Source organism: Mustela nigripes, chromosome 12 (genome assembly GCF_022355385.1).
Source record: "Mustela nigripes isolate SB6536 chromosome 12, MUSNIG.SB6536, whole genome shotgun sequence".
Classification (NCBI taxonomy): domain Eukaryota; kingdom Metazoa; phylum Chordata; class Mammalia; order Carnivora; family Mustelidae; genus Mustela; species Mustela nigripes.
The window spans coordinates 96,768,036-96,775,617 of record NC_081568.1 but is presented as its reverse complement, the minus strand read 5'-3'; positions in this window follow the sequence as shown (position 1 = coordinate 96,775,617).

Below are 7,582 nucleotides of genomic sequence, written 5' to 3'. Positions count from 1 at the left end.
GAAATGGTGATCCAATAGGGAGCCTAATATGCAGCTATATAGCTTTTGGGAATTTTGTAAATATACTTACGAATTTCAGTCCTAGGTATTCATGTGAAACTGGTAACAATTCTTTAACATCTTACAGTTATTTGAAGACGGTCTTAGGGACGCCTGGGTGGCCTCAGTTACGCATCTGCCTTCAGCTCTGGTCATGATCCCAGGATCCTAGGATCAGTCCTGTGTCATGCTCCTTGTTCAGCGGGAAGCAACCCTTCTCCCTCTCCCTCTCCCCCTGCTTGTGCTCTCTCTCTCCTTCTCTCAAATAAATAAGTATAATCTTTTTTAAAAATGAAAACAGTCTTAGAAATAGCCCTATTTACTCTTTGGTTTTATTCAAACCTAATTGTTAACTTTTTTTTTAATTAAATAGATTAATTTAAAACAAACTTAAGGGGGGAGTGCCTGGGTGAGTTAAGCAGCTGCCTTTGGCTCAGATCATGATCTCAGGGTCCTGTGATGGAGCCCACATCCAGCTTCCAGCTTAGTGGGGAGTCTGCTTCTCCCTTACCCTTTCCCTCTGTCCCTCTCTTCCACTTGTGCACCCTCAAATCTCTCTCAGATAAATAAAATCTTAAAAAGAAAAAGAGATAAAAAGTGTACCAAGTTTTGGGGCGCCTGGGTGACTCAGTGGTTTAAGCCTCTGTCCTGGGCTCAGGTCATGATCTCAGAGTCCTGGATCGAGCCCCGCATCGGGAGTCTGCTTCCCCTTCTCTCTGCCTGCCTCTCTGCCTACTTGTGGTGTCTCTCTTTCTCTCTCTCTCTCTCTCTGTCAAATAAATAAATAAAATCTTTAAAAAAAAAAAAGTGTACCAAGTTTTTATTCATTTTATTTTCTATAAATGAGACTTTTTAAAAAAAGATTAATTGATTGATTGATTTGACAGAGACACAGCAAGAGAGGAAACACAAGCAGGGGGAGCAGAAGAGGGAGAAGCAGTCCTCCCCCTGAGCAAGGAGCCTGATACGGGGCTTGATCGAAGGATGCTGGGATCACAACCTGACCTGAAGGCAGATGCTTAACAAGTGAGCCATCCAGGCGGCCCTAAATGAGACTTTTTTTTTTAAGATTTTATTTATTTATTTGACACAGCACAAGCAGGCAGACAGGCAGGCAGAGAGAGAGGGGGAAGCAGGCTCCCTGCTGAGCAGAGAGCCTGACTCCGGGATCCATCTTAGACAATGACCTGAGCCGAAAGCAGAGGCTTAAACCCAGGCACCCCTAAATGAGACTTCTTAATAAGATTTACTTAGTTCCTTAGGAGTGCTTAATAATCTTAGATGTATGCATAACCACTCTTTGTTTTCCTTCTGCCCACCCTGATTAGTATATATATTCTTGTATGGGTTTTGAAAAAGGGGTTTGGCCTCACGTCATCTATTTCTTCTTACTGCTAATCTCTGGCCAACATTTAAATTTGTTTTGTTTTTTTTTTTAAAGATTTTATCTATTTATTTGACAGAGAGAGGTCACAAGTAGACAGAGAGGCAGGCAGAGAGAGAGAGGGAAGCAGGCTCCCTGCCGAGCAGAGAGCCCGATGCAGGACTCGATCCCAGGATTCTGAGATCATGACCTGAGCCGAAGGCAGCGGCTCAACCCACTGAGCCACCCAGGTGCCCAAATTTGTTGGTTTTTAACAAAAAGTGATAGGGGTCATCAAAACTGCAAAGAAGCATTTAACCTTTCCTATGGAGTGGGGAGAGTCCAAGATAAAAACAAAACAAAGAAAAAAACCACACACAGTCTTAGTAACTCTAACTGCTGTATCTGTGAAAAACAATATCATGAAAATTATTTATCTAACCTCGGCTTTTATTTAAAATTTAGTTCCTTGGGGTGCCTGGGTGGCTCAGTTGTTAAGGGTCTGCCTTCGGCTCAGGCCATGATTCCAGGGTCCTGGAATGGTCCAGGTGCCCCAATATAGCAATTTTTGATGGAGGTGCAAAATGCAAATCAATGGGAAAATAATTTTTTAACAAATGATGGATGCGCATATCAAAAAGTGAACCTAGGGGCGCCTGGGTGGCTCAGTGGGTTAAAGCCTCTGCCTTCAGCTCAGGTCATGATCTCAGGGTCGTGGGATCGAGTTCCGCAACGGGCTCTTGGCTCAGCAGGGAGCCTGCTTCCCCCTATTTTTCCTCCTGCCTCTCTGCCTACTTGTAACCTCTGTCTGTCAAATACATAAATAAATAAATAAGACAGCAACTTTCAAACTGATATATCTCCCTCTCTCTCTGTCAAATAAATAAAGACTTAAAAGGTAATTTTTTAAAAAAGTGAACCTCAAACGTAAACACATACCATATTAATGCAAAATGTTTCAGAGAGCTAAATGTAAAACCTAAAATATGTAAAACTTCCAGATGAAAACGAAGTAGAAAATTTTTGTGCTCTTTGATTAGGCAAAGATTTCTCTGATAAAACACAAAAAACACAAGCCGAAGAAAAAATCGATAGGTTTGACTTCATTAAAATTTGACTTCACTAAAATTTAAAGCTCTCCCTCTCTTCAAAAGACATCATCAGTGGGGTGCCTGGGTGGCTCAGTAGGTTAAATCCTCTGCCTTTGGCTCCGGTCATGATCCCAGGGTCCTGGGATCAAGCCCCACATCGGGCTCTCTGCTCAGCAGGGAGCCTGCTTCTTCCTCTCTCTACCTGCCCCTCTGCCTACTTGCGATCTGTGTCTGTAAAATAAATAAATAAAATCTTAAAAAAAAAAAAAAAAAAGACACCATCAACGGACACCGGCCTGGCTCAGTTGGTAGGGCATGCAACTCTTGATCTCAGGATCATGAGTTCGAGCCCCTCAATGGGTATGGAGTCCACTTTAAAAAAAATAAAAATAAAAAAGACACTGTTAAAAGCAGAAGCCAATGATTGGGAGAAATGTAAAACAAATATATGAAACAGATTTGTCTTTAAAATATACAAGGTAGGGGCGCTTGGGTGGCTCAGTGGTTTAACCTGCTGCCTTTGGCTCAGGTCATGATCTCAGGGTCCTGGGATCAAGTCCTGCATCGGGCTCTCTGCTCAGCAGGGAGCCTGCTTCCCTCTCTCTGCCTACTTGTCTGCCTACTTGTGATCTCTGTCAAATAAATAAATAAAACCTTAAAAAAATATATTTAAAATATACAAGGTAAATGGGGCACCTGGGTGGCTCAGTGGGTGAAACCTCAGATCATGATCTCAGGGTCCTGGGATTGAGCCATGCATTGGGCTCTCTGCTCAGCATGGAGCCTGCTTCCCCCTCTCTCTCTGCCTGCATCTCTGCCTACTTGTGATACCTCTCTCTCTCTGTGTCAAATAAATAAAATCTTTGAAAAAAATGAAATGAAATATACAAGGTACTCTCCATTCGGTGGCAGCCACTGAGCAGACCAGTCATCACTCACTCACACACCTCACCTCATTCCCCTTCCTCTGCAACCATGTTTGAGAAACCTGATAAGATTGAGAAATCTGGTAAGTCGAAATTGAAGAAGACAGAAACACAACAGAAAAATCCACTGCCTTCAAAAGAAATGAATGAACAGGAGAAGAAAGCAGATGAATCATAACAAGGCATGCAATGCCAATATGCACTGCACATTGCACAAGCATTGCCTTCTTATTTTACTTCTTTTAGCTGTTTAACTTTGTAAGAGGCAAAGATGTTGGATCAAACTTAAATGACTGTGCTGCCCCTTTTCACATCAAAGAACAGAGAACTACTGACGATGAAAGCATCTGCCTCTCCCATCTGCCTGTCTGACTGGCAGGGAAGGAAAAGAACTTGCATGTTGGTGAAAAACACAAATCAAAACCATAGTGAGATACCACCTCACACCAGTCAGAATGGCTAAATTAACCAGTCAGGAAACGACAGGTGTTGAAGAGGATGTGGAGAAAGGGGAACCCTCCTACATTTTTGGTGGGAATGGAAGCTTGTACAGCCACTCTGGAAAACAGTATGTAGGTTCCTCAAAAAGTTGAAAATTGAGCTACCCTGACCCAGCAACTGCATTATTGGGTATTTACCCCAAAGATACAAATGTAGTGAACTGAAGGGGTACGTAAACCCCAATATTTATAGCAGCAATGTCCACAACAGCCAAACTATGGAAAGAACTTAGATGTCCATCAGCAGATGAATGGATAAAGAAGATGTGGTATATATACACGATGGAATACTATGTAGCCATAAAAAAAAAAAAAAACGAAATTTTGCCATTTGCAACAATGTGGATAGAACTAGAGGGTATTATGCTGAGCAAAATAAGTCAATCAGAGAAAGACAATTATCTTGTGACCTAACTGATATGAGGAATTTGGGAAACAAGACAGAGGATCATAGGGGAAGGGAGGGAGAAATGAAATAAGATGAAACCAGAGATGGAGACATACCATAAGACACTGTTAATCTCAGGACTCAGAGGGTTGCTGGAGTGGAAAGGGGTGGAGGGATAGGGTAGCTGGGTGATGGATATTGGGGAGGGTATGTGCTATGGTGAGTGCTGTGAATTGTATAAGACTGATGAGTCACAGATCTGTATCCCTGAAAGAAATAATACATTATATGCTAATAAATAAATAAATAAAATATACAAGGTATTCTCAAAGCAGTAAGAAAATTAAAAACTTGATATAAAATATCAACACAATTAGCAAACCTTTATCTAGAAAAAGAAAAAAGAAAAAAAGACACAAATTACTACAATCAAGAATGAAAAAGGCAGTATTACTACAGATTTAACAAATCAGATTATAAAGTAATACTATGAACGTCTATATGCCAACAAAATCATTCAGATGAAATGTGCAAATTCCTAGAACTTCACAAGTATTGAAACTTACTCAAGAAGAAACACAAAATATGAATAGACCTATAACAAGTAAAGAGAATGAATTAGTTTTTTAATTTTCCCCATACAAAAGCCCAGGCCCATATGGCTTCACTGGTGAATTTTATTAAATATTTAAGTAAAAGTTAACAGCAATTCTTCACAAACTCTTCCAATAAGTAGAAGAGGAAGATGTGAGGCCAGTATTACCCTGATACACAACCAAAGAATCACAAGCATAAAAAAAACTACAGACAAATACTTTTCACAAAAACAGATGCAAAAAATCCTCAATTAATACAACATGTCAACAGAATAAAGGACAAAACTACATGGTTGCAAAAACAGATGCAGAAAAAGGATTTCACAAAATTCAACATCCCTGAAACAAGTATTATGCTGTATGTTAATTGTAATTTAAATAAAAAACTTGGATAGAAAAAAATACAACATCCTTTCTTTTTCTTTTTTTTAAAGGCAGGCAGAGAGGCAGGCAAAGAGAGAGGGGGAAGCAGGCTCCCCGCTGAGCAGAGAGCCTGATGCGGGCTCAATCCCAGGACCCTGAGATCATGACCCAGACCAAAGGCAGAGGTCTGACCCACTGAGCCACCCAAGTACCCCTATCCTTTTTTCATATAACAGCTAAACTAGGAATAGAAGGGAACTTTTTTCAACTTGACGAAGGGAATCTATAAAAAAACATACAGCTGGGGCACCTGGGTGGCTCAGTGGGTTAAGCCTCTGCCTTCAGCTCAGGTCATGATCTCAGAGTCCTGGGATCGAGTCCCCATCAGGCTCTCTGCTCCTCGGGGAGCCTGCTTCCCTCTCTCTCTCTGCCTGCCTCTCTGCCTACTTGTGATCTCTTGTGATCTCTGTCAAATAAATACTTTTTTTTTTAAGATTTCATATATATATATGGAGATTCTAGGCAAATAAATTAAGCAAGAAAAATAGAAGGTAAACTTCCTTTATTTGCAGATGACATCATCCTATATATAGAAAATACCAAGGAATCTATTTTTTATTATTTATTTATTTAAAAAGATTTATTTCTTTATTTTAGAGAGAGAGAGAGAGAGAGCGTGCATGTGAGCATGAGTGGGAAGGGGAGAAGGAGAGAGATTCTCAAGCAGACCTCACACTGAGCACAAAGCCCAACGCAGGGCTCCATCTCGTGATCCTGAGATCATGACCTGAGCTGAAACCAAGAGAAGGACACTTAACTGACTGTGCCACCCAAGTGCACCTGGAATCTACTTTTTATATTTTATTTTTTAAAATTATTTTATTTATTTATTCGAGAGGGTGAGATCACAAGGAGGCAGAGAAGCAGGCAGAGAGAGGGGGGGAAGCAGACTCCCTGCTGAGCAGAAAGCCTGATGTGGGGCTTGATCCCAAGACCCTGAGACCATGACCTAAGCCGAAGGCAGAGGCTTAACCCACTAAGCCACCCAGGTGCCCCAGAATCTACTTTTTAAAAAGCTATTACACTACTAAACAAATCAGCAAAATTCAAGATTAATACATAAAAATTAACTATACCTATTTTAAGAGAAATGACAGGGGCACCTGGATAGCTCAGTCAGTTAAGCATCTGCCTCTGCTCAGGTCATGATCATAGGGTTCTGGGATTGAGTCCCACATCAGGCTCTCTGTTCAGCAGGGAGCCTACTTTACCCTTTCCCTCTGCCTGCGGCTCCCCCAGCTTGTGCTCTATCTGTCAAATAAATAAAATCTTTAAAAACAAACAAATAAATAAATAAAATCTTAAAAAAGAAAAATAAAGTAATTAAGAAGACATAAGGAAATGGAAAGACATCCCATGTTCATGGATCAGAAGCCTTATTGTTAAGCTAGAAATACATGCCACTAATCTACAGATTTAACCCAATCTATATCACAACCCTTACTAGTTTCTTTGCAGAAACTGGTAAGCTGATCCTAAAAATCATATAGAAATTCAAGGGACTCAGAACTGTCAAAACGAAGTTGGAGGAATCACATTTGCTGATTTCCAAACTTACTACAAAGTGACAGTAATCAAGACAGTGTAATCAAGATCTGCAACATATGCCACAGAGTGTAGCCCAAGAATAGATCTAAAGGATCAACAGAGTAGAAATAAAAGACCAGAAATACATCCTCACGTTTATGGCCAGTTGATTTTCTTCTACATGGTTGCTAACACAACTAAAGGTGGAAAGAACAATCCTTTTCACAAATGGTGCTGGCACACCTGGAAAACTACACGCAAAGTAATGAAGATGGATCCCTTTCTTACACATACATGAAAATTAACTCTTAAGAATCATAGACCTAAATGTAAGAGCTAAAACAATACAAAAGAAAACAGGAGTAAACCTTTGACCTTGGGCTATGCAAAGCCTTCTTGGTAAAAGTAAGAAACAAGAGGCGCCTTGGTGGCTCAGAGGGTTAAAGCCTCTGCCTTTGGCTCAGGTCATGATCCCAGGGTTCTGGGATCAAGCCCCGCATCGGGCTCTCTCCTTGGCGGGGAGCCTGCTTCCTCCTCTCTCTCTCTGCCTGCCTCTCTCCCTACTTGTGATCTCCCTCTGTTGAATAAATAAATAAAATCTTTAAAAAAAAAAAAAAAAGAAACGAAAAAAATTGGACTTCAACAAAAATTTTTAAGTTGTGTGTTTCAAAAAAGACACCCTCAAATCTCAGTGTAGCTCCATCAATTATAATAAACATATCACTTTTG